Source organism: Microcebus murinus, chromosome 17 (genome assembly GCF_040939455.1).
Source record: "Microcebus murinus isolate Inina chromosome 17, M.murinus_Inina_mat1.0, whole genome shotgun sequence".
Classification (NCBI taxonomy): Eukaryota; Metazoa; Chordata; class Mammalia; order Primates; family Cheirogaleidae; genus Microcebus; species Microcebus murinus.
Window position 1 is genome coordinate 31,529,377 of NC_134120.1, and position 27,252 is coordinate 31,556,628.

Genomic DNA, 27,252 nt, shown 5'->3' on the forward strand with positions numbered 1-27,252 from the left:
GCTATTACCTTGCAAGCTTGACAAACATGCTTACTTTAATTGTACATCTGGTTGAGGGAAGACAGTTTGTATACCTTGGATAATTCCAGCATGTAACTAGCCTACATGTAACTAATATTTCATTTTGCTCCCTCTATTGGTAGACATGGTGTCATTTTTCCCAGAAATTGTCTTGTGAAAGCAAGACCCAGAGAAGAAATAGAAAGTGTAAGAGAAACAAACCTGTATCATTGCTGGGTGTTTACTTCTAACAAACAAAAAAAGAAGTCATCCCTTCTCTGGCTGAAACAGTTTTAGCTGAGCACTGAAAATTGCATTTTACGTTGGCTCTTGCCACTATTGAAAAGTTCATTTTTTCCTCATGTGCCAGTAACGATGTCTTTGCTAAACCAATCACAAGTCTGACTATAAGGAAACAGTACACTAGACTACCTTAGGCAGTCCTGGAAGTAGTGGAATGGAAGGAAAGCCAGGTGATTTGACTAGAACTGAATGTCACTTGATTGTAGCCAAAACCCTGAGAAGTGATAAAACTGAACTTCAATACTCTCAGCTTCATTGTGATAACTCAGGATTTTATCAATTACTTGGATCTGGTTTGAGGCAAGCTATTGGGTGGGCCATTATCAATTCCAAAGCTACAGACACCCAAGAAAATGGGAAGTTTCTTTAAAAACCTATCAAAATTTGTACTCTCAGCCAGGGTGTCTATCTGGAGAAGGGTACATTCATAGAGTTACGTGGTTATAGGGGAACAGAGCTGAGACTCCTCCTATAGATTTCTTTTTGTAGTTATGGTCTTTATGGTTTTGAATCATTCTCTATCCCTTGTGTGAATCTACCGTTATTTTTTATTTTTATTTTTTTGGTCTTTGACTGCTGTCTACATGGTGATAGCTATGAAAATAGCAATACTAAAGGAAACTTTAAACTTTACTAAATTCACAGGGAAGGAAGATGAAGTAAGATAAGTAGATGTTAACAACAACAACAAAAAAAAAACTACTTTTCTCCCCCTACGTTTCCAACACTACTAACACCAAATGTGTGGGTTTTTTCCACACCAGCAATTCTCTGATTTTCTGAACACCAACTCCATGTCCTAAAATCAAATTCAATTCTGACACCATCTACCTGGAAGAGTCAGATCCCACAAGTTAAGGGCTCAGTTCCACAAGACTGCTTCCACTTCAGATGTCAATCGCAAGGTTGAGCCTCCAGTACTTCTGACCAACTAGCTATAAATCAAGGGGTCCACATGACTGTCTCTCTTAGGTTCAATAATTTGTTAGAATACCTCTAAGAACTCAAAAAAATACCGAAACATTGCTTACACAGAATGATTTATTACAACTCAGGAAGAGCCAAGTGGAAGAATGCATAGAATAAGTTATGGGGCAGGGGCATGGAGCTTCCACATCCTCTCCAGGTATGCCTGCCTCCCAGTACATCATGTTTTCACCAATCTGGAAGCTTGCCAAACACAATTTAGGGTTTTTATAGAGGTTTCATTACATAGGCATGATTGATAAAATCATAGTCATTGAGGTCATTCCGTAGATTTACAGAGGGGCATCAGGGACTGCAGAAAGTTCCAACCTTCAAATCACATTCTTGGTTTTCCTGGTAACCATCCCTCCCCTCATCCTTAGGGGCCTTCCAAAAGTCTTCTCATTAACATAAACTCAGGTGGAGTTGAAAGAAGCTAGTTATGAGTAACAAAAGATACTCCTTTTATCTTTATCTCTCCTGAGATATGTCATGAAATCAGGACAAAAAACAAATATTAACAACAAATGATGTATAGCTCTCATAATTTAGGACATTACATGGGCTTAGAAGTTCTGGCCAGGACTTAGTGACAAAAAAAAATATATATATATATATATATATATTTATTATATCATAATATTATGGATGTGATGACGTGGACATTTTCTGTTGCCTAATCATTAAGGACTAAAGCCCAAAGCTGAGGAGAAAGGATTATGAAGTAAACTAAGGGCATCCCAGCACAAGGACACTATAGAGGGCATGATGGAAAGATGTGAATGCATGCTTACAGGCTAGATTTTGTTTTTCCCTGTGTGCAAACACTAAATGAAACTAGAGTTGGGAGAAGGAGAGTAGATACAGTAAAGAAAGGGCTGGTTAGGATGACAGAGTCACTAGAGTAGTTGATCTTAAGGAAAATGTCACGTTTGAAGTGGGCGAGATTCATCTAGTGTACCCCTTTTCCCACCCAGAAGCCAATGAGACTCTAAGGTTCCTTTCCTACAATTTGAGTAATATTCTGTCTACTTTTTGTTGTTGTTGTTGTTATTGTTGTTTTACCTTATTAAAATAGTGAGTTTATTTCACATATATATTTTTGTCTCCCCACCATTTCCATGTGCTGCTACTACTATGTTCTAGCATTGTTCTAACATTCTATACATACTTAAAACCAAGCAAAGGGTGGAGTTCCATCATTAAAAACTAAATAGCCATTTTGGATGACACATTCTTGGCAGTGGAATGTGTCAAACATTTATCAAACGTGGTAGGGAAAGTTCTCACTCTGCATTATAAAAAGGACAGCCAGATATCAACTGTTACAGAAATGAAACAAGATGGAAAATTTTAACAAACTGTTTAAACTATTTTCTTAAAGAGACTTCCTTCACTGCCAGAGATCTTGAATAGCCTCCTGGTCAGTCATCCAGAAGCAATTCTTCACATAATTGATGAACTTGCCTTCCATTTGGGGAAGAGAACCACTTTTTTCTATACTTGCTTGCATTTTTTCCTTTAATGTCTTCTACAGAAATAAGTCATTTGGTGTTTTAGGAATTTTTTCTTGTTTATTTGAAGGATTCTTTACCTTTTCATCTTGATGTTGACGGTTTTGAGTCTCTTCCATTCTGGTTTGATTCTTACGCACTTTGGGGCAGAAGTATCTCATACAGATTTCTTCACTGGAGCTTTTTCTTGAGTATCTTCATCATCATCATCATCTTTATCATCATCTTCATCAGCAATAAGTTTTATTTTATTTTATTTTTTTTGTGGAAACTTGCTACCAACTCCAGGGGCAGATCGCTTTCCAGATATACTTAGGAGTTTCACATCCTCCTGCTCTTGATCTTCTGACTTTGCATCATCTTCCACAGCTACTAAGTGCTACACACTAATATGCACAGGCCCTGAACCACACTTCAAATGTAAGACCACGAACAGTGTTATGTCAAAGCCCTTAAGGGAAACCATTGTCTGTATATACATTTTCAAAGTTGCCAGTGCTGCTCTTATTGGACTACCTTCATAATTCATTGTCTCTGCTTCAACAATGTGCAATGCATCCTTTGTACCAGCCCCTAAACTGACCATTCTTAAAAATAACCAGGGATCATTTTCATTACTATCCACCTCAAAGTTATATTCTTTGTCAGCCTTCAGTACACAACCAAAAAGATAGTTCTGGAGCCTCAGGAGGCTCGTATCCATGTCGATTGAATATTCCATGGGGTCGTAGCACACACTTATATAGAATAGAAGGCAGGCAGAGATACAGGACTACTTCTGCAAAGAACAGCTGTGCAGGACAGAATCACACCCTCTGTTTCCTTTTTAAATGTATGCCTAGGCATCAGATTCGAGAACTGCCACTTTGTCTGTCTGGGCAGAGCAGACAATTGAAAAGAAATGGCAGGACCCAAAGAGGGAGCAGGCTTCTTCACTATGCAAGGGTGAGAAATTTTTACCCAGGCAAGTGTGTATATGTGAAAAGAAATCCAGGGGTCAGCCACACTTGACCTATGGGGACTGCCCTCTTGTTGAAGTGACCTCACAATGGAATAGGCTGAGGTCTGTCAGACTCATACTACACACTTGCTTTCTCTACTCCTTGTAACCAGACCCCCAGCTCAAGGTTGTACTGGAGAGAGGGAAGTAAATGGGATATAAATTGAGTTTTAAGATTCAAGTTTTAAAATGGGTTGAGTTTTTATAGCTAGATCAACTGGAAAGTTATGGTTTCTGCCCAAGATGTCATTAAAGGACAGGAAAAAGAGATTTAGCAGAGTAGCGCTGAAACCCGTGGTTGGGGAAAAGGTTCATATTTTTATCCTTCTGCATAATTTAGAGTCATCAATAAACTGTTGATATACAACATGTATAATACATATGTAGCAAAAATTAATCTTAAATCTTCTTGTTTATTTGAGTGTTTGTTTATTTTCTCTCTCTTTTCACTAGATTATAAGCTCCATTAAAATCCCAGGGAAAATAAGTGATTTTTATAGTTATGCTGCATTAAATCAGCTTAACAATTGTAAAATATAAAAAGCAAATTTTCTCAATCCATCAATGTTTATTATTACACATTTAAATTTCCAAGAATCTCCCAGTCCTCTGCTGTCCCAAGACTCAGTAATTCAATTGCTCATTTCCGTATTTATTCACTCAATAAATATGTATTCAACTTCATGCACATTGCAGTATGGTAGGTAGTGTGGAGACTGCAAACAGACTTAGAATCAGCTTTTTCCAAAGAACATAAAATTCGAGCAGGGATGACAAGATGGAATTTAATAAATCAGTTGAGAAGAAAGTGTGAATTGTAGAATGAAGTTGTATTTACAGATGTTGTTAGCTTTTTGAAAGATTGCAGGTTGGTCAGATGCCTAGTGATCATGGAAACAATAACAGACGTGCATATCGTGAGGGGCTGGTGGGATTTGTTAGAGAAAGTGAGGATGTAGAAGAAATAAGTTGGAGTCGTTAATAAGATTTGAGGGCCTCTCCAAGCAAATTATTAGGTATTTGTAGGATCTGATGGGAAAGGACCTAGAAGACAGGACTGAGGAGTTCGACTCAACTAAATAGAAAATCTTCCATCCTCTTGCTATAGGAAAGCCATAAAACAAAATCATTTAGAGACTAGTGGCAGCCATCCAAGGAGTGTTTAAGATCGGGGTCTGGCCTGGAAATTGAGGCGAGACTCAGGATTGAGGTGGAGTCAAGCTGTAGATAGTAGAATTACACAGAGGCAGAAAAATAGGCAATTGTGTTCTTCCTTCTCCCAATCACTATATAAATCTAAATTTATAATCTTAATGATAACATTTGCAATATGATTACATTATTTTAGAATTGTGTTGGGGCTAATAACTGGAGAACAGAGATTCTAACCCAAACTTCCTTAGCTGCCTGGTTTGAATTGAGAAATTTAGAGGACTGTGGAGAGCAGTTTTTGTCTCCGTGGTATAATCCAAGAAATGTATTAATACAAGATTTTTACATTTGATGTAAACAGTAGGGGCCAGTATTCATGGAGCCAACTACTTCTATGGTCTCATAGTTCAGCCACTGAAACATCCACGATGTGAACAAACTGAATTTAAGGCCTTTTCATGTTGCTCTCACCCTTAAGAAAAGCTCAATGACTGCTGATCAATATGCTATGCAGAACTCCTTCCTGAAACTGCTGGATAATTTTTACTGCAGTTATAATTATAACATTTACTCATTTTTTGGTGTAATTACTGATGTTCACAGTAGCTCAACTTGAATATTTCAAAATCATTTGAATATTAATTTAAAATATATTTCTTCTGTTAATTCTTCTTTTATTTTTAGCTGCTACAGTTGCTTCCTTTCTAAAAGGAGCCAAAGAAATGTCACTTTTGGAAGCCTGCCCTGACCTATGCCACCAAATGATGAAGTCGTAGCACATGAATTCTGCACTGTTCATTTGTCATTGTGATGTTGTGATATAAATAATAATAAATACATATTTGGTGTTCATCCTGGGTTCCTGGAACAGAGTTCCTAAAACTCTTGGAATTTTCTGAGTAACAGGGGTGAGAAGAGTATCTTTTGTTATTCATAATAAAATACTTTCAATCATACCTGGGTTTATGTGAATGAGGCAACTGTTGGAGGATGGGGGCTCCTTGCCAGAGGAAAGAATCACGTGATTAGAGGGTCAGAAATTTAGTCCCAATCCCCTACACCCAGGGGAGAGGGAGAAGAGGTAGGAATTTAGTCAATAACCAAAGGCCAGTGATTTAGTCAATCACATCCACATAATGGAACCTTTAAAAAAAACCCTAAACAAGGTGGTTTGGAGAGTTTCTGGGCTGGTGAATATACCCAAGTGCTGGGAGGGTGGTTCCTCCCAGTGAAACTCCTGTACTCAGAACCCTTTCAGACCTCACCCTATGTACCTCTTCATAGGGTTGTTTATTTGTATCTTTATAATAACCATTATGATACACCAGTAATAGTAAGCAAAGTGCTCCCCTGAGTTCTGTGAGCTATTATAGAAAATTATCCAACCCAAGGACGGGGTTGTAGGAAACTTCAATTTGTTGCCAAATTAGATGGAAGTTTGGGTAACTTGGGGATCCTCCACTTGCAATTGGCTCCTGAAGTAAGAGGACAGACTTTGGGGACTGAGCCCTTAATCTGTAGGCTCTGCACTAACTCCAGGTAGTTAGACTGAATCGAATTGTAGGGCACCTAGTTGGTGTCTGCAGAAAATTGGACAGATTTTCTTTGTGACAAAGACACATATTTGGTGTTTTAATTATTATGAATAGAGAAACTTTTTTCCCGATTTAGTTATTAATTATAGAGTGAAATACGTAAATGTGTTATAGTGTTTTTGACTAATTGTTTTAACTCTGCATATGCTTGTGAATTCAAACAAGTTTTAAGTTCCTTGAGAGGAAGGGTGATGGACCATAAATTGCTGTAGCCATGAAGAATTGTGTTTATTTTTTAAAAGAATATTATATCTGAATGAATAAAGTATGACCACCTTCTCTAGTCATTTTCATGTGCCTTTCAGAGATGGCAATGGGATCCAATTTTCTTTTTGTAACTCTACTCAAATGCCTACACACAATCTGAGTTGTCTACAACCTCTCTCTTTTTCTTCCACCAATTTCAGTCATCTATCAGTAACTTTCTGAATCTCTTTCAGATATTAAAGGCTTTTGTTCTCATCTTTCTTACAGTCTGCCAGAAAATGAGAAACCAGTTTTTTCAAATGTATTAAATAAATGGTAATCTTATCCAAGTAATATAGTGATGTACTCACTGAATCAGAGAAGTCATGGTAGAAATTTTGGAAGAAATGCTCTTTTGTTATCAATAAAATCCAACTGTTTTGGTAGCTATCTACTCTCCAACCCAAGCCACGTAAACTTGGTGATTGTAGGAAACTTTTATTTAGAGTGTTGATACAAAGATCTTTGAGTTGGTTTTGAGTTCTTTTTGAGATAATATCATTTTCTTTGCACTGATTTTTCTTCTGAGGAGTAGAAAAATGTGCACAATTAAAATGAGTTCTGCAGTATGAAAATCCGGGGAGTTAGGCCCCAGAGAAGTGGGTAAGATTGTAGCTTACATTAAAATATTTTTGTTTCAGAGTAAATCCATCTAATGTAAAGCAGCAGTCTATGAGTACTATAATAGAAGGAAATAATAATTTATAAGAAATCCACTTATTTCTTAAACTCTGACGATCTTATTCATACCAAAGCCCAGGACAGCCATGTACATTGTGCCTATTCCCTCTGGTACAATCTGCTGGAATACAGAAGAGGCTTATAGACACACGCAGTCTCACCTTAACTGTACTACAAATGCTTGCTCATTAGTAAAAATTCTATCTGTTCACCTCTTTAAAAGAATAATTTTCATTCTATAACAATTCAATATTATAAAAAATATAATTGTATTTTAACCAATGATTTGAATTAGATGCCCCAGGAAAAATTACTGGACTTCCAAATACGACATGTTACATAAGGATAGTTTGCTAATTTGAAATGTTAACATCAGGAATATTTCTGGAAAGTTCTTCAAACTTTCCTGTGACATCCAAGAATCTTCCTCCACTATTGACCAAATCTAAGTAGTCCTTAAATAACACAGTATGTTGATAGTAAATTAAAACCTTGTGGTGTAGCCAAAATAACTGTTCAACTTTGTTCATGGTTCTAAGAACAAATTTCTGATCATTCCACATAATTTACTCAAAATGTTATTTTTATTCTTTCAACCATAAAAATGTAAAAAATAAAACACAAATGTTGGAAGGAATATAAGAGAATTCAATATAACTTATTATTTAAAAGTTGATCACTAAAGTCCATATCAGCATTAAATGGCTCATATAATTTACTTGTGTAAAATTGCCAAGTCTTATTATTTCAGACACTAAAACCACTAAAGCAGATTGAGCATTTAAACACTTCGTGACTAATTCAAGTTGCAAACGTTCAATGTGGTGCTGCCTTTAATGGTACAACTGGTGAAGAATTTAGGTGGGAAGAAAGGTGGGGATGAAGGTTATTGATGATCCTTGGTTAATTTGCAATAATCTCAGCCACAGTATAAAGTAACTGTTATTATCCTGATGGCACCTATGAGGAATCTGACACAAAGAAATTTGTGGTTTGCTGAGTCTTATTCAAACAGAGATGGACACTTAATAGCAAACGTTCCTCTTTGTCCATGAATCTGGTACTTACTGACTGATTTCAACTGCCTTAATTTTTGCTGGCCACTGGTACATGCATTATTTCATTTACTTCTCCAAGTAGATTTTAATTTAATTTTATTTCTATGTTATGTTTTGATATAGCAGAATCTTAGAAAAATTCTGAAGCTTGATTACTAGTAAGTCGTAGGATGAATTTGAGGCCAAATGTATCAGATTTCACTCTGATACAACATCACAGTATATGCCGCCCTCAAATCAACGAGAAGGAAATGTTATCTCTTGAATTTTTTCAGAACTGTAGCAGAATAAGTATTATAGAATTATAATCATGGGTGTAACTTTCTTAAGGTGGTTAAAGAAAGGATCTTCTGATTTTCAAAAGAGACAGTGTGAGAATATAGAAATACATATAGTACATTAGGGCTTACTAATCTTTTGCAGATACATTATCATATATTGTTGGTCTTAGGTTATCACATATTATAACTTCTTAATTTTTATTTCTTTTATTTTCTTCCTTTCAAGTTGGAACAGTAAGAATATGTAATTAATTCAGGAGTCTGTTTTTATTCAGCTTCTTGGTTTTCCTGGACCTGAGGCTTTCTCTTTCAGGCGGAGTAGCTAAAGCAAATAATGACTTGATAAAAACATAACTCTGCTCCCTTAACATTCATGTCAAAAAGAGACACTTGTAGCATTAGAAACTCAAGTCTGTATACATACAAATTTATAAGCACTCCTATGTTTTAGCCTATCTTTAAACAATTTTTATTTTATCTCAATACCATTGTTGGATAATGAGCTCAGCAATAATAAGCTAAGAACTAACCTGGTAAAATGGTGCTTCCATTTATTTACACTAAAGTCTCTCAATCAAACTTCAAGACCTCATAAAGTAGAAATAAGCCTTCTTTTCCTTCACTTGTATATTTCCTTCAATTCTGTTGCCTCTCTTGAAATACAGTCCTATTTTACATACTAAGTTCTATTACCCTCTATTTTTCTCTACCTCCTTCACAAATAAAGAGTCTCATTGTGCTTTCTCTGAAACTTCCTTATATTTTTCATTCTATTGATGTAAACGTGCTATTAGTCAATTCAACATTCAAGGTGAGTTCATAACACTGACTTACAGAAGAGCATTACAGTATTTTCCATATTATTCTCAATCATACCCTCATTTTTTCCTCAACATTATACATTGAAATACTCACAATGATGCATAGATCTTTTTCCTGAGAGGTTACAATGCAGGGTGAAATAAGAATACTTTCTGGTAATATATTACTTGTCACACAGTGATTTCAAAGCACTTTGTTAACAAAGAAAGATTATTATCATCAATTTAATGGGAACTGAAACACATAACTTAAATTACTTTTTCAAAGTTGAACAGAAAGTAAGTTACGACGTTCTGAGCATAATTCATATTCTTGTCATTATAGTGTTTAATTCTATCTACTGGAACACACTTCCTTTCAGACTGTCTTCCATATGACAATTTACTGCCCACTGGGCAGAGCAGAGGCTCAAATTCATGAATATGAGAATCCAGCTGTATTTAGGCAGCGTCTGGGTTTATCTAATCACATGGTGGCATGACTTTGGTTGGAACCAAAGTAGAACTGCTTCACTGCATCTGAAACTACTCATACTTTCAAATGTCCATAGTTTTCTATAAACAGATTGAATATAGGGTCAAAATAGAAATTTGGAGAAAAGAGAATGGTGAAAACTAAATAAGACAAAAAGAGAAAGAATAAGCAGTCATTTTGTCACCTGAAAATCAACACTGAACTAACTCTGGTATTACTATCTTCTATTATGTGTATATGCATATAGGTGTGCATTTTAAAGATTAGGATTATAGTATATAAAATATCTATTTTTTAAAAATTTTCATTGAATATTTTTGGGCATTTAACATTAATGAGCACTTTTCACAATATTTTAATGAGCCAACTTTTAATGGGTTCTTTATTTTCATAAATATGTATATATATGTGCATATGTATGTATGTATACATACATACATAATTTATTTAAGCATTCTATTATTATCGACCTTTTTGCTGATATTTACTGCTATTATACCTATGAAAACTTTAAAAATCCTTATATATTAGCCAAATTATTAATCTCTTCCTTTGTATTGGGCTATTTTTTATATTGTTTAAAAATATTATATGCTGCCCTGAGGTAAGTGAGATATCATTCTATATTTTTTCCTAAAAATTGTTTGAACTTAATTTTATTAATTTTTTAAAAAAATTTAAGTATTAATTTTTATGGCTGCATAATCGTTGTGCATATTCATACAGTATATATGGCATTTTGATACAATCATGCAATGTGTCAATCAAATCTGAGTAGTTGGGATATCCATCATCTTAAACACTATGATTTCTTTGGGTTGGGAACACTCTAAATCTACTCTTCTAATTATTTTGAAATATACAATAAATTATTGTTAAATTTTGTCATCCTATTGTGCTACTGAACACTAGATGCTATTCCTTTTAGTTAACTGTATTTTTGTATCCGTTAACCAACCCCTCTTTATCCCTCACCCCCACTACATTTTCAATCTCCTGGTAACTACCATTCTTTTCACTACTTCTATGAGATCAATTTTATTTAGCTCCATATTTGGATGAAAACATGTGATATCTGTATTTCTGTTTGTAGCTTATTTCACTTAACAAAATGTCCTCTGTTTCCCTCCATGTTGTTTTAAAGAATAAAATTTTATTCTTTTTTTATGGTGAAATAATATTCACTTGTGTGTATATTCTAATTTTCTTATATATTCATCCATTTATAAACACTAGATTAATTCCATATCATGGCTATTATGAATAGTGTTGCCATAAACATGGGCATGTAGATGTCTCTTTGATATACTAATTTTCTTTGTTTTGGATATATGCCCAACAGTGGGATTCCTAGATCATATAATTCTATTTTTAGTTTTTTGAGGAAACACTATACTGTTTTCCACAATGGCTATACTAATGTACCTTCCCATTAAGAGTGTACAAGTGTTCCCCTTTCTGCACATTCTCACCATCATTTATTATTTTTTGTCTTTTTGATAACAGTGATTCTTTTTGTTTTTTGCAACCTCAAACTCCTGGGCTCAAGTGATCCTACTGCCTCAGCCTCTGGAGTAGCTGGGACTACAGACATGCACCACCATGCCTGGATCATTTTTTGTATAAATATTTTTAATTGGACAATTAATTTCTTTCCATTTTTAGTAGAGAAGGGGTCTCACTCTTGCTCAGGCTGGTTTCGAATTCCTGACCTTGAGAGATCCGCCCGCCTCGGCCTCCCAAGAGTGCTAGGATTACAGGCGTGAGCCACCACGACCTCCCTGATAACAGCGATTCTATATGGGGTAAAAAGGTATCTCCTTGTGATATTGATTTGCATTTTTCTGATAGTTAGTGATGTTGAACATTTTCTATATACCTGTTGGCCATTTGTATATCTTCTTTTGAGAAATGTCTATTTAGATCTTTTCCCCACTTTCAAATTGGATTATTTGAGTTTTTGCTATTGAGTTGTTTGAGTTCCTCATATATTCTGGTTATTAATCCCTTGTCATTTGAGTAGTTTGCAAATATTTTCTTTTTCATTTTTTATTTTATTTTATTTTTTTTTATTTCGGCATATTATGGGGGTACAGATTTTAAGGTTTCAATAAATGCCCATTTCCCCCCCTCCACCCACACATCTGAGTCTCCAGCATGACCATCCCCCAGATGGTGCACATCTCACTCATTATATATGTATATACCTGCCCACCTCCCCCCTCCCACCTGCCCAATACCCTATTACTGTAGTACCTATGTGTCTACTTAGGTGCTGCTCAGTTAATACCAATTTGCTGGTGAGTATATGTGGTGCTTGTTTTTTCATTCTTGGAAAACTTCACTTAATAGTATGGGTTCCAGCTCTAACCAGGAAAATATAAGATGTGCTATATCACCGTTGTTTCTTAGAGCGGAATAGTACTCCATGGTATACATATACCACATTTTATTAATCCATTCTTTGATTGATGGGCACTTGGGCTGTTTCCACAGCCTTGCAATTATGAATTGTGCTGCTATAAACATTCGAGTGCAGGTGTCTTTTTTGTACAGTGTCATTGGATCTTTTGGGTAGATGCCCAGTAATGGGATTGCTGGATCAAATGGTAGATTCACTTGTATCGCTTTAAGGTATCTCCATATTGCTTTCCACAGAGGTTGAACTAGTTTGCAGTCCCACCAGCAGTGTAGGAGTGTTCCTCTCTCTCTGCATCCATGCCAGCATTTATTGTTTGGAGACTTTTTCATAAAGGCCATCCTCACTGGAGTTAAGTGATATCTCACTGTGGTTTCTATTCGCATTTCCCTGACGATTAGAGATGTTGAGCATTTTCCATATGTTTGTTGGCCATTCTTCTGTCTTCTTTAGAAAAGTTTCAGTTCAAGTCCTTTGCCAACTTTTTAATAGGGTTATTTGATTTTTTTCTTGCTGATTTTCGTGAGTTCTACGTGTATTCTAGTTATCAGACCCTTATCAGATGCGTAGGATGCAAAATTTTTCTCCCATTCTGTAGGTTGTCTGTTTATTTTCATGACTATTTCTTTGGCTGTGCAGAAGCTTTGTAGTTTGATCATCTCCCATTTATTTATTTTTATTGCTGTTGTATTGCCTTTGGGGACTTCTTCATAAACTCTTTGCCTAGGCCGATGTCTAGGAGAGAGTTTCCAACATTTTCCTCTAGAATTCTAATAGTTTCATACCTTAGGTTTAAGTCTGTTATCCAGCATGAGTTGATTTTTGTGAGAGGTGAAAGGTGTGGGTCCTGTTTTAGCCTTCTATAGGTGGCTATCCAGTTTTCCCAGCACCATTTATTGAAGAGGGATTCTTTTCCCCAGCGTATGTTTTTGTCTGCTTTGTCAAAGATTAGATGGCTATATGAGGATGGTTTTATATCAGGATTCTCACATCTGTTCCACTGGTCAATATTCCTATTTTTGTGCCAATACCATATTGATTTAATTACTACAGCTTTGTAGTATAGTTTGATATCTGGCATATTAATGCCTCCCATTTTGTTTTTGTTGCCTAGAATTGCTTTTGATATTCGGGGTCTTCTTTGGTTCCATAAGAAGCATAAAATTAGTTTTTCTATATCTGTGAAGAATGCTGATGGAATTTTAATAGGTATTGCATTGAATCTGTAGATCAGTTTGGGTAGTATAGATATTTTAATGATGTTGAGTCTGCCAATCCACGAGCATGGTATGGATTTCCATCTGTTTACATCCTCTGCTATTTCCTTCCTCAGTGTTTCATAGTTCTCTCTGTAGAGGTCTTTTACCTCCTTGGTTAAGTATATTTTATTCCTAGGTACTTTAATTTCTTTGTTGCTATTGTGAAGGGAATTGAGTCTTTGATTTGGTTCTCAATTAGATTGTTGTTGGCGTATACGAATGCCTCTGATTTCTGTGTACTGATTTTGTATCCTGAGACTTTACTAAATTCATTGATCAGTTCCAGGAGTTTCTTGGTTGAATCTTTGGGGTTTTCTAGATATAATATCATATCATCAGCAAACAGTGAAAGTTTGATCTCTTCTGCCCCTATTTGGATACCTTTAATTCCATTTTCCTGTCTGATTGCTATAGCCAAGACTTCCAGCACCATGTTGAATAGAAGTGGAGATAGTGGGCAGCCTTGTCTGGTTCCAGTTCTAAGTGGGAATGCTTTCAATTTTTCCCCATTCAGTATGATGTTGGCTATGGGTCTGTCATATATGGCTTGTATCATTTTTAGGTATGTTCCTTCTATGGCTATTTTCTTAAGTGTTCGTATCATGAAAGGGTGTTGAATTTTGTCAAAAGCTTTTTCTGCATCTATTGAAAGAATCATGTAGTCTTTGTTTTTGCTTCTGTTTATGTGGTGAATTGCATTTATAGATTTACATATGTTGAACCATACGTAATGGTTGAAGCCCACTTTATGTTTTTGATAAGTATCTGGATATGTTTAGCTAAGATTTTGTTGAAAATTTTTGCATCTATATTCATTAGGGATATTGGTAGTTTGCAAATATTTTCTATTCAACAGGTTGTCTCTTCACTTTGTTGATTGTTTCCTTTGCTGTGCAGAAGTTTTTAGCTTGATGTGATCCCATTTACCAAGGCTTGCTTCAATTGTTTGTGCTTTTGAGATTTTACTGAAGGAATCATTGCCCAGACCAATGTCCTGAAGATTTTCCCCAATATTATCATCTAGTAGTTTTATATTTTCAAGTTTTACATTTAAGTCTTGAATTCATTTGATTTGATTTTTGCATATGATAAGAAATAGGGTCTAGTTTTATTCTTCTGCATATGAATGTCCAGTTTTTTCAACACCATTTATTAAAAAGACTGTCCTTTCCCAATGTATGTTCTTAGAGCATTTATCCAAAAATGAGTTGACTGTAAATCTGTAGATTTATTTTTGGTTGTCTATTATATTTCATTTGTCTATGTATTTGTTTTTATACCAATACCATACATTGTTGGTTATTATAGCTTTGTGATATAATTTGAAGTCAGGTAATGTGAAACTTTCAGCTTTGTTCTTTTTGCTCAGGATTGCTTTGGTTATTATGGGTCTTTGTGGTTCCATATAAATTTTACATTTTTTTCTGTGAATAATGTAATTTGCATTTTGATAAGGATTACATTGAATAAATAGATTGCCTTGGGTGGTATGGATATTTTGACAATATTGACTCTTTATAAGCATATATTCTATCTTAGGGGATTTATTTTTATTGATATAGAGTTACAACAAACCAAACCTCTAGCACTGGGAATGAGATATTAACCTTTTTTTAAATTTTCCCAGTTGATTCTATTTTTTGTTTTTATTTTTGTTTATTAATTTTTTTTTTGGTAGAGATTATGTCTTGCCATGTTGCCTAGGGTGGTCTCAAACACCTGGCTTCAAGCAATCCTCCTGCTATGGCATCCCAAAGTGCTGTGATTATAGACATGAGACATTGCACTCTATCTCAATTGATTCTAATATGCAAGCAGTATAGATTACAAATGTTTTATGTGAATAATAAAATTAGAAGTTACATACATATAAATTAATTTGTTTTACTTTTCAAAATGTTAATGATATTAGTACATAAATTTTTCTCTCTGGTGTACTTTTCTTGGCTGAATCCTGTAAGTTTTAATATTTAGTGATTTCATTATTATTTTATAAAAATAATTTTACCTTTTAGTTTTTTATTTTCCCACTGACACAAGTGTTGTTTAAGAGAAGGTTCCCTTCGTCCTGGTGGTAGGCGCCTTTTTGGAATTAATTTATGATTATGTAATTAACTTTTTAAATTAAGAATAAAGTCAGTGGTATTTATAATTTTAACATATTCGATTATATTTTTATTTTATTGAAACCTGACATTTGATAGGATTTTGAGAATGTTTCTTTGTCATTTTAAGGGGTGGTGTGTTCTCTAAAATGGTGATTCAATGTTTAATATATACATTAACTAAATACATCTTATTTATTATGTCATTTAAGTTTTCTTTATCCTTCATTTTAATTTTGTCCACTTGATGTATTCTGGATTAAAAAAAAATCTTACTTTGTTTTGTTTTGTCTCTTTTATGAAAGTTTATGCTTTGTTATTTGGTGTATACAGATTCATAAATGTGATAAACTTGAAATTATATTCTTCCTCATCTCACTTTTTGTCTTTTTGTCTGGATTCTACTTTATTTAATTTGAAAATAATAACTCCTTTTTTTATTTTCATTTATCTTGCAGAACTTTTGTCATATATATGCTTTTATATTCTAATGTATTATTTGTATTTTTTGGTAATTTTAATTTAGGGTTATCTCTGCTTTATAATATAGACTGTGATTTTGCTTTGTGATCCAATCAAAAGGAGTTATATGAGATTATTTTTACTGATTTGCATTTATTGATATGTCAAAAGGTTTTGTGAGGTTTTTATTCCTTTCTTCTATCTATTGATTTTAAATATATCTATGCCATTCACTATGAGTTTTTCTTTTTTTCCCCTCAGTCATTCTGAAGTTTAGAAAGATTTTTTGCTTTGGTCTACTGCACCTTAATAATGCCTTTACCTTTCTCTTTCTGTAGGTAGTATCCTTTGGTTTCTTAGAATGAACAACAGAGTGAGCTTTTATCCTCTTTTTGCTCCTTCCTACCCCAAACAATTTTATTATTAATAATCTTTCTTAGTCTTTGCCTTTTTAACTTTGAGTATGCCTAAAAGTCTGCTACTTAAATGTATTAGTTTCTAGTGAGATATTTGACTTTTGTCTATTACAAATGAAACAATGAAAAAACTTTTCCACTTTTCATCTTTCAAACCTCTTCCCCCCATTTTTGTTAGCTGTGTCATTTCTACACTTGCAGGTAACTGACATTTACAATTTTATTCTATCATTCCTCTTCCCATCTAAGTTTTTGTTTTGATCTGCCATTTCTTTTGCTTTCACCTTCCAGGAGTCTTTGAAAGCTCTAAGCAATATTCCTTCAGTTTTTTTCATGTTCAAAACTATTCTAAGCCTTTAAACTTAAGGAAGAGTTTGTTGAGATATAAAAATTTGGGTCCCCAATTTATCCCTTTAGAATCCCTGTGGACACTTCACTGCTTTTGCATTGACTGTCGCTATAGAGAAGTCAGGCATGTTCCAGGTTGTTTTCTTTGGGAGGCTCTTGATCTGTTTGTGTTTGTGGCTTCCTTAAGCATATGTTCTTTATCTTTAAAGTTCAATAACTTTTTTTTTTACATATTTATTAACATGTTGTTATGGACCATTTTGAGCCAACTTGACCTAGCATATTACACGAACTTCCAATTTGTAGATGCAAGGCTTGTTTCATATAGGGAAATATTTCTTAAATTACACATTTAGGTATTTTATCCTGTTCCATTATTTTGGTTTCACTTGGATATTCCTGCAAAAGACACCAGGATGTCATTTTCTGTCTTAAACATCTGTTATTTTTCCTTACTCTGGGTATCTTCTTTATCTCTGTTTTAGTGTGTTTTTCTTTCTCAAGTCTTTCCTCTATAGTTTATAATGTGTTACCTGTAGAGTCTATTTTCCTTGGGGCTCACTTTAATTTAGTCTTCATTTCTAAAATATATTTTTTCTTTTATTTATTTGTTTATTTATTCTTGTATTTCTTTCTTTGGTTCTTCAAATTTTCATTTTACCTTCTCTCCCAGCTTGACTGTAGCCTCTTGTTTTCCGATGTTTTCATCTCTGATTTCCTGTTTTGGTGTATGGCCTTCTTTCACAGCTAGAATTGTATCATGTACTTAAAAAAATTAACATTATAAAGTTAATATTGGTGATTCGATTTACACCTGCACACACACACACATTTAAGTGGCTATATTTTCTACTAATTTTCTTCCACATTTATTTTTTCGTTGTGTGTCTTCTGATGGTTGCTCATATTTGTAATGCCTATATTTAAATGAAATGATTTTTTTTCAGAACCATCAAATACAGATGGTCCTTATGGGAAAGGATGAAAAATCAGAGAAGTGGTCAAGATTTCTCTCTTCAAAATGGTCCTATATATAGCATTGACTCCTTTGTCCCAGGATCTAATCTTATTCAGAATGCATTCTGCCACCAGCACTCATGTCTCTCCTTTCCTTCATAGGCTGCTTGTATCAAGGGATAAAGCCTTTTATTCCTTTACTCAGCTATGGGCCTCTATTAATTTCTTCTATTCTGACTTCTCTCAGCATTCAGGCTTTATTTCATCCCAGACCTGATCACAGAAATGCCAATTAAATAACCAATGTAATGCCTCAACCTCTGGGCAGCAGTTACTGTCTGTCCAGTTCTGAGATCTGGCATCTCCAGGCCATGTCTTCTTTTCTTTCTTTTTCTTTCTTCCTTCCTTCCTTCTTTCTTTCCTTCCTTCCTTCCTTCCTTCCTTCCTTCCTTCCTTCCTTCCTTCCTTCCTTCCTTCCTTCCTTCCTCCCTCCCTTCCTTCCTTCCTCTCTTCCTTCTTTCCCCCAGCTATAGCCTTCTGCCTAAATTCTGCTGTTTGAGATTCTTTGTGCCCACATATACACAATTAGAGGACATTTTTTCCCTTTGATTTTTGTAATTTTTGTCATCTAAATTTAATGTAGGTTAAAAGTGTATCTGTCTTTGTATGTGTGTACTTGCCTGCCTTCTTTTTAGTATTGCATGGGTTTAAGAGAATAAATAGAAACATTGAGAATTAAGCTAACTATATTCCTAGTAGACCCTTTATTTAAAAAACAATCTTCATATATAATGTAAAATTGAGCACATAATTACGGTATTAAAACATCTATGCACTGTGAGTAATTAAATGCTAAGTAAGGCTTAGATGTGCTTGAACGAGGTGTATCTTTCAGGTGTGCATTAAACTGTGGAATGTTGAGCCTTAGTAACATTGGATCATGTTTTTAGTGTAAAAATGGCTAGGTATGCTTCTTCTTTGACTTTTACATTTAAGAAAACATCTAACTTCTAAACTTATAAAAATGTATAAGTAGCTATACATTTTTAAGGCAAGTTAAAATAATTCTATAAAAGAAAAAATGGAACACTGTTTCTTAAAAAAGGAGGATTTTAAAATAAAATTGGATGAGTGATATAACAAGGCCAATCAATCTCAAGTTCTGTTAACAAATTGTCTTATGTTAGCACAAAATTATTTTCCAAGTAAAGTCAACATACTGGACCCAGATATAGAATAAAAGTAATAAATAATATCCTGAGTGATAAGTAATTTCTCACATAAGAATACAGTTTCTTCATTGTGTTTTGGTCTCCTAAGTTGGATGACAACTAATTGGCAATAAAAATTTCCCAAGTCCTCAACATATGGAAGATACCAGAGTTTTACAAAATGTTCCTGCATCTTGAAAGAAAATAGAGTGATTCTAAATGGATGTTGTTTAGCTTCTTTTAAAGTTTATACAAAACCTTTAAATTATCTTTAAAATTAATCAAATAAAATTTAAATATAGCAATCAAATTATACTTATATCATTACTAAAATTGTTACTTTCCACGTTAAGGAGGGACTGAGTTTTGGAGTAATTGTGCTATTGATGTTAAAATGTTTCTTACATGATCAGGCTACTTAAACAATATTATTAGCAGAATATTATTATTAGACAATGTAGTTTAGAACAAAATCAAATATGTACATGCAACTTTATTGGTGAGCTATTAGGAAGGTAGGGATACAGGAAATCTTTCTGGTTGAAAGAAAGTAAAGGTGTTAGGCAGGAACCAAATCTGTAGGTGGCAGATACAAGCCAGAAGAGCAGTTGGTTCCTAGGGGTGGAGAAGCTGGGTTGGGGGTTAGGTTTTTTGGGGGAAGGGACTGCAGGAAAATGCAGCTAACAATTACAAAGTGTAAGAACTTGAGGTTTTGAAGCATACACATCTGTGGAACTGCAACTTTGTTTGAAGAACACCTGTCAATCATGTATAATGATCATCTGGTAACATCCCACACCTCCTTTAAGCCTGCTCCCAGACCAGACCAATAAAAGGAAACCATCTGGGAGTCCTCAATGTCTTTCTCTACTCTTGGAGACTGACCCATTACTGTTTGGATTGTACTTTCTCTTTGCATGGCTCCCTTTTTGTCTTCCTTGTCACATCCTCTTTATGTCTTCTTGTTTTCCCGAGTTTGGTGAAACATGATGAGTAGTGAAAAGGTGATGTGAACCCTGGAGTTCCTGTCATATTTGTTTAGGACGTCAGGACTCAGGGAATGGCATTTTGGAAATCAAGTCCAGGTCTTATGGGACTCCCCTCACCCTCAACCAATAGGCTGGCAGCTCTCTGTGGAGAGTGGTTTGCCCTCAGGCTGAGGAAGTAGTAGAGTGGTTTAGGGGTTACCCTAACTGGAATACTTCCTAACTATAGTGAGTCCCCTGTAGTAACATAAGTGTTCTCTCTACTACCTATCTCTTTCTAACTAAAACTTAGTTTTCTAGGACTGTGTTTATTTGTTGTTTTGAGATAAGAGTTTCGTTCTGTCACCCGGGCTAGAGTGCCATGGCGTCAGCTTAGCTCACAGCAACTTCACACTCCTGGGCTCAAGCAATCCCCCTGCCTCAGCCTCTTAAGTAGCTGGTACCATAGGTGTGTGCCACCACGCTCGGCTAATATATATATATATATATATATATATATATATATATATATATATAATGTCAATATATTATTAGCTGATATATATATATGTTATATATATATATATATATATATATATGTTAGTTGCCCAGCTAACTTCTATTTTTTTTAGTAGAGATGGGGTCTCACTCTTGCTAAGGCTGGTCTCAACCTCAAGTGATCCTCCTGTCTCAGCCTCCTAGAGTGCTAGGATTACAGGCATGAGCCACCATGCCTGTTTAAGACATAGAGAACTGAGGGTAAGTCTATTCCCCCACCACCATCTGTCACATGGTCATAGCTGGGGGAGATTCACTGGTCTCCAGAGCCAGGGGAGGGCTCTGACCATGGGGATAAGATGTAGTGTCCCCATGGTGAACTATGGCCCAGCAGAGGAATGAACTATGGCCCAGCAGAGGAATGTCTGAATGGATGGTGGCTGACTCATTAGACCAGGGATACCTGATCTGAGGAGCAGTCAAATAGAGGTTTTGGACACAGCCAAACTAATCAAGGCCTGCTTCAACATGGAAAGGTTTTAGGGCACCATCTAATTAAGCAAGCTCTGAGCCAAACCTGCCAGATATGGGGAAGTCTGGTCCAATGAGTAATCTACTCTTGGTCTATTCTGTTCTCTTCCCATAGAGAAAATGGGACAGGAAACCTCAGTCCCCACCAGTTCTCTCCTGGGATGTCTGTTAAGAAGCTGGAAGACCCTTGGACTTGACTGTCTCTGCAAAACAAAACTAGTGTTTTTCTGCAACACAGGCTGGCCCCAATATCAACTGCTGGGGTGGAAAATCCTGGCCTGAGAATGGTAGTCTTAACCCAAATACTATCCTACAATTAGATCTTTTTTTTAGAAGGGAGGGAAATGGTCAGAAATTCCCTATATTCAGGCCTTTATATACCTGACAGATAACCCCTAATATTGTGGGTCTTGTGTGGGGAGCTTTCAATTCAGAAGGACAGAAAAGGTCTTGGTGCCTCTTTGGTTCTGAACAAACCTCAAATTTCAGAAAAGAAATCAAGTGAAGACAAAGGAACTGTGGCTATTGCCCTACCCCAGAGGAGCCTCAAACTCCAGAATATGGTCCACTCCCTCCTCTTTACCCCTCTTTTCCAAGTCCAAATCTATTTTCCATATGTCCTTTACAGGAAGCGTCAGGGAACACAGGACAGCCTGGGAGGGTCCATGATCCATTCTCAATGGGGGGATCTAAAACAGATAAGGAGAAATCTGTGAAGCTTCTCAGCTGACTCGGGAAGGTTCCTAGAACAATTTGAACACCTGATGATTGTTGCTTATTTAACCCCACCTGATGATTGTTGCTTATTTAACCCCACCTGATGATTGTTGCTTATTTAACCCCACCTGATGATTGTTGCTTATTTAACCCAAAGGATATGTGGATCATGCTTTCAAATTGTTGTTCACTAGATGAAAGAAATAGAATTTCAGTAGCCAGTAAGATTTATGGAGACCAGCTCCATGCACTAAATCAAAATCTTCCACCTGGAAATCAAACAGTCCCACAGGGGGACCCAGAGTGTAATTACAAATGGGATCAAAGAATACCCCACCTCCACAACCATATGATAGTGTGCCTTATAGGAGGTGTGAAAGCTCTTCGGGTGAAACCAGTTAACTTTTCTAAATTGGCAGAGGTAATTCAAAGAAGGGAAGAAAGCTCAGTAATATTTAGGGAAAGAATCATCACAGCTGTCCAGAAATGTACCAGCATGGACCCTAACTCACCAGAGGCAAGAAGAGTAATAAATACTTCATCAACAACTCTTATTCTGATATTCACAGAAAACTCCAGAAGTTGGAGTTTTTCTGAATTTTTGAAATCATTTTTATCTATATGGTGATTAAAACCACAAAAGTAGATTAAATTGGGTAGATCCCCAAGACATTCTATAAAAAAAAGACATCTGAACTAGAATGTTTATAGCAGCACAATTCACAATTGCAAAGTTGTGGAAACAACCCAAGTGCACATAAATACATGAGTGGGTTAATAAAATGTGATATGTGTATACCATGGAGTTCTACTCAGCCACAAAAACAATGGTGATATAGAACCTCTTGTGTTTTCCTAGTTAAAGCTGGAACCCATTCTACTAAGTGAAGTATCCAAAGAATGGAAAAATAAACACCACATGTACTCACCAGCAAATTGGTTTCTCTGATCAACACCTAAGTGCACATATAGGAATAACATTCATTGGGCATCAGGCAGATGGGAGGGTGGAGGAGGGCATGGGTGTATGCATACATAATGAGTGTGATGCACAACAACTGGGGGATGGACTCACTTGAAGCTCTGATGGGGGGGACGAACCTAAACATCTGTACCCCCATAATATGCTAAAATTAAAAAAAAATAGATTACATTGCCTAGAGAGAGTTTGTGGTATACTATATTAACATTAAATTTGATGTAATAACTTGGTTATTTATAAGCATATTTTATACCATATTGTTAATGGAAAAATTTTACCTGTTCATGACTTGAACAACTAGAAAGTGTGTTTTTTATTTGTATTGCTATTATTCTAATGAGAAGTAACATTATGCCATAGAGACAGCCTTGTCTTTCCAAACATGTAGCCAGGGTTGAAATCTAGTCTGACACTTGACTTCTGAGTGGATAAAATGAGGCAATCAAAGAGAAACACATAGTACATGGTCTGACATTGAGTGAGCTTCTTATTAAATATGAGCAGATTTTGTTTCTAGTGAATTTGCCATTTGTGTGAGCATGAACAATAATTAGTACAAAATCAATACTTATGGATTATTGTAGGATATTTTGTGCCTTATAAAAAACAAAGACTTTAATTGACTTAAAACAAAGAAAACATGAAGGGGCAAGGGAGAGAGATAGGAGAGTTCTGTATTTTCACCTTACATGAATCATTATTGTTTCTTTCCTTTCCTCTGAACTTTTGGTTATTCTTGCTTTGAAGTCAGTCAAAAAGCCTCTGATTTAGGCTTTTAGTGCCTCTGTAGTGCACTAGGAGAATATTATGCATGACATGGTATAAAGAAAAAATAGATTTAGGAACCAAATCCTGTTTCAGATTCTAAACTCATATTTACACACTGAACTGAAGGACATAATTTCAATTTTGGGTCTTAAGTTTTACTATATGTAAAAGAGGGTAATATATACTTGTGCTGAGTGTATAATAGGGTCCACATTAGAAGAAAAAATGTATATATGTTAAAATGATATAAATAACATGATATTAATATTATGAGAATATTTATATTTAACAGGCTTATTACCATGTGATTCTTAGTATTTAAAGCCAAATGAGGTTGTCAACAGTCCCTTTTATTTCATCCCATCAAATGTATTGACATATTTGCCAAGAAGTGAGAGTGATTGTATTTGCATGTATGGCTGTTCATATCAAATTTTTTTTTCATTTTTCCCTATTTTTAATCTGTGATTACTTTTTTGCATTAAGTTAATTCAAAGACTTCTATGAGATATTGTGTTTTGAATTATTGACATTTATAGCAATTTTTGTTGTTTTTATAAACTTAGTTGGTACAAATGGAATTAAGTTACGTTGATAACTGCACATCAAAAAAATAATACACTACAATCAAGTGGATTTTACTCCAGAGATGCAAAGATGCTTCAATATATGCAAATCAATAAATATGATCCACCACATAAACAAAGTTGAAAACAAAAGCCATATGATCATTTCCCTAGATGCAGAAAAAGTATTCAATTAAATCGGCATTCCTTCATGATAAAAATCCTCCAACACTATCACAGAAGAACCATACCTCAAAATAATAAAACCTATACTCAACAAACCCACAGCCAACATCATACTGAATTTTGGGAAAAAGTTGAAAGCATTCTCTGTAAGAACTAGAACAAGAAAAGGAATCCTAGCCAGAGCAATCAGGAAAGAGGAAGAAAGAAAAGGCATCCAAATTGGTAGAGAGGTTGTTAAATTATCTCAGTTTGCAGACAATGTGATCATACATCTAGAGAACCCTAAAGACTCTGACAAAATATTCATAGGTTCCATAAATGAATTCAGTAAAGTTTTAGGATACAAGATCAATGTACAAAAATTAGCAGCATTTACATACACCAATAATAATCTAAAACCACATCAATAAAATCAATCCCATTTATACTAGCTACAAAAAAAAAATTACCTAGGAATGATTTAACCAGTGAGGTGAAGATCTCTACAAGGAAAACTATAAAATACAGATGAGAGAAATTACAGATGACACAGATAGAAAACCATCCTATTCTCATAGATTAGAAGAACAAACATTGTAAAAATGACCATACTGCCCAAAGCAATCTACAGGTTCAATGCAGTTCTTATCAAAACACTAATATCATTTTTCACAGAATTAGAAAAAGATACATGTTTAAAATGGGTGCAGTTGATTGCTTGTATATCGTAGCTCAATAAATTTGATTAAAGAATACTACAGGACAATTAAAAAGAACAAGCGGTTCATACACATCTATACTTGGATGGTTCTCATAAACATAATATTAAATTAAAAAACCAGGAATCTATGTCAATTTCAAAAACAAATTAACTCATGGTTACAGAAGTCAAAATAAACATTATTTTTGAGAAATAATGATCAGAAAGGTTACAAGGAGAATTCATGTATGCTGGTGACATCTTATGTATTGAATTGAGTAGAAATTATATTTTGTGTATACTTTGGAACAATTTGTTTGAGATGTACTTATAATTTCCATGTTTTATGTAAATCTGTCATACATAATTTTCTAATTATAAAAGAAATAAATACAAAGGATGGCTGAAGAACCCAAGATGATATGTACAGACTTCAGAGAACTTAACTATATTATAGATACATGACATGTGCACACTGAAGGGAAAGGTGAAGAAAGGCACTAACCTCAATAATTTGGTAAAACAATGTTTTGAGTAAACATTCTTAGGCAAGTAAAAAACTAAACAAAAACTTAATCTGATGGGTAGATTTATTTCTCACAAGGGTTAAGTTTGGCAATTCTGACTATATTTATGGAAGGTTTGAACAAGTAAATATAGATAATGAGAATTGAGTTTCTCCTTATAAAAGAATTTTTAAAAATAAGCAAAATACGAAAGACTAGAATGAACTCTGAGTTTATATGAAAAAGTTAAAGATACCAGAATAAAATATATTTATTTTGATAGAGTAAATATAAATATATTTGTATACATGGGTTAGTACAAATGCATACATTTCCTAGCATGTATGCTGAGAGGGCTTAAATCAGTGAAACCTCAGTAGCAATGAATACATCTTTGTTCTCTAAATACCATTTTCCAAGGTTCCTTGGAGAAATGGTTGAATCTAGAACTAGGGCAAGGAAAATATCAGTGGACCCAAGAGAATATAATGGGGCTAGAAAGTGCAGATGTACCGTTAGAAAAGAAAGAAGGGAAAGAAAAGAAAGAAAGAGAGAAAGAGAGAGAGAGAGGAAGAGAAAGAGGAAGAGGGAGAAAGAGTGGGAGGAAGGGAGAGAGGGAGGGAGGGAGGGAGGAAGGAAGGAAGGAAGGAAGGAAGGAAGGAAGGAAGGAAGGAAGGAAGGAAGGAAGGAAGGAAGGAAGGAAGGAAGGAAGGAAAAGAAAGAAAGAAAGGGAGGGAATAAGAAAGCAAAGGGAAGAAGGGCACATATCAAAAAGACAGGAGCCAACATGAAATAATTCCCAATGACCAAAGCTGAAACAATTTGAGCAACAAAACAATAGCAATAGTACTAAATTATTGCCCAAACTATATAGTCATGAGTCTATTCCAACATGAATGAATGAATGAATGAATAAATAAATAAATAAGCTTGTATAGAAGAGTTACAGTTATTAAATATGAAAGAATATGGGAAATGAAACAATTACCATTGGAACGCCACATTAGTAATTATTTTGGAGAAGATCAACGGAATGCTAGCATTAGTGGGTAAAACTTTGAAGAGAAACAGGATATCTGGATAGACTAAAACTATCTTCTTCAAAAGATGTTTCATTGCTGTGGTTCTTTGAACATATATTCAAAAACTCTTTCATAGTTATCTCTTCAGGAATTAAAACTTAATTCCTCTCCTCTTGAATGTGGACTGGACTTAAAATCATTTTAAAATAAAAACAGTTAAAGAGAAAAAAAAATTAGTAATATTTATACAAGACAAAGGTAAGACTAGAGCTAGAGATATAAATTTAAGAGTTGCAAACAAAGAGATAGAAGTTGAAACTTGGAGGAGGAGAAATTAGATCCCCCGGAAAGAGTGTGAATAGTTTTGAGAGAAGAGAGCTGAAGGCTAGCTCTTCTAGAACAATCAAGTCAGTGCAGAGATTTAGCAAAGGCAAATTCTATAAAACTGTACTTGTATTTTTGAGAACAACATCATGGTCATGGTGCAGCTTTAAATACTGCAGACACATTATCTAAATTTGATCTCAATTTCAGATTGAGAAAATAAGTTAAACTCTCATACT

At 34.8% G+C, this 27,252-nt stretch overlaps 1 pseudogene; it reads right to left on the reverse strand.

The window, feature by feature from the left end:
* Positions 1-2,647: 2,647 nt before the first annotated feature.
* On the reverse strand, positions 2,648-3,504 carry LOC105863947 (nucleophosmin-like; annotated as a pseudogene).
* Between the last annotated feature and the right edge of the window lie 23,748 nt (positions 3,505-27,252).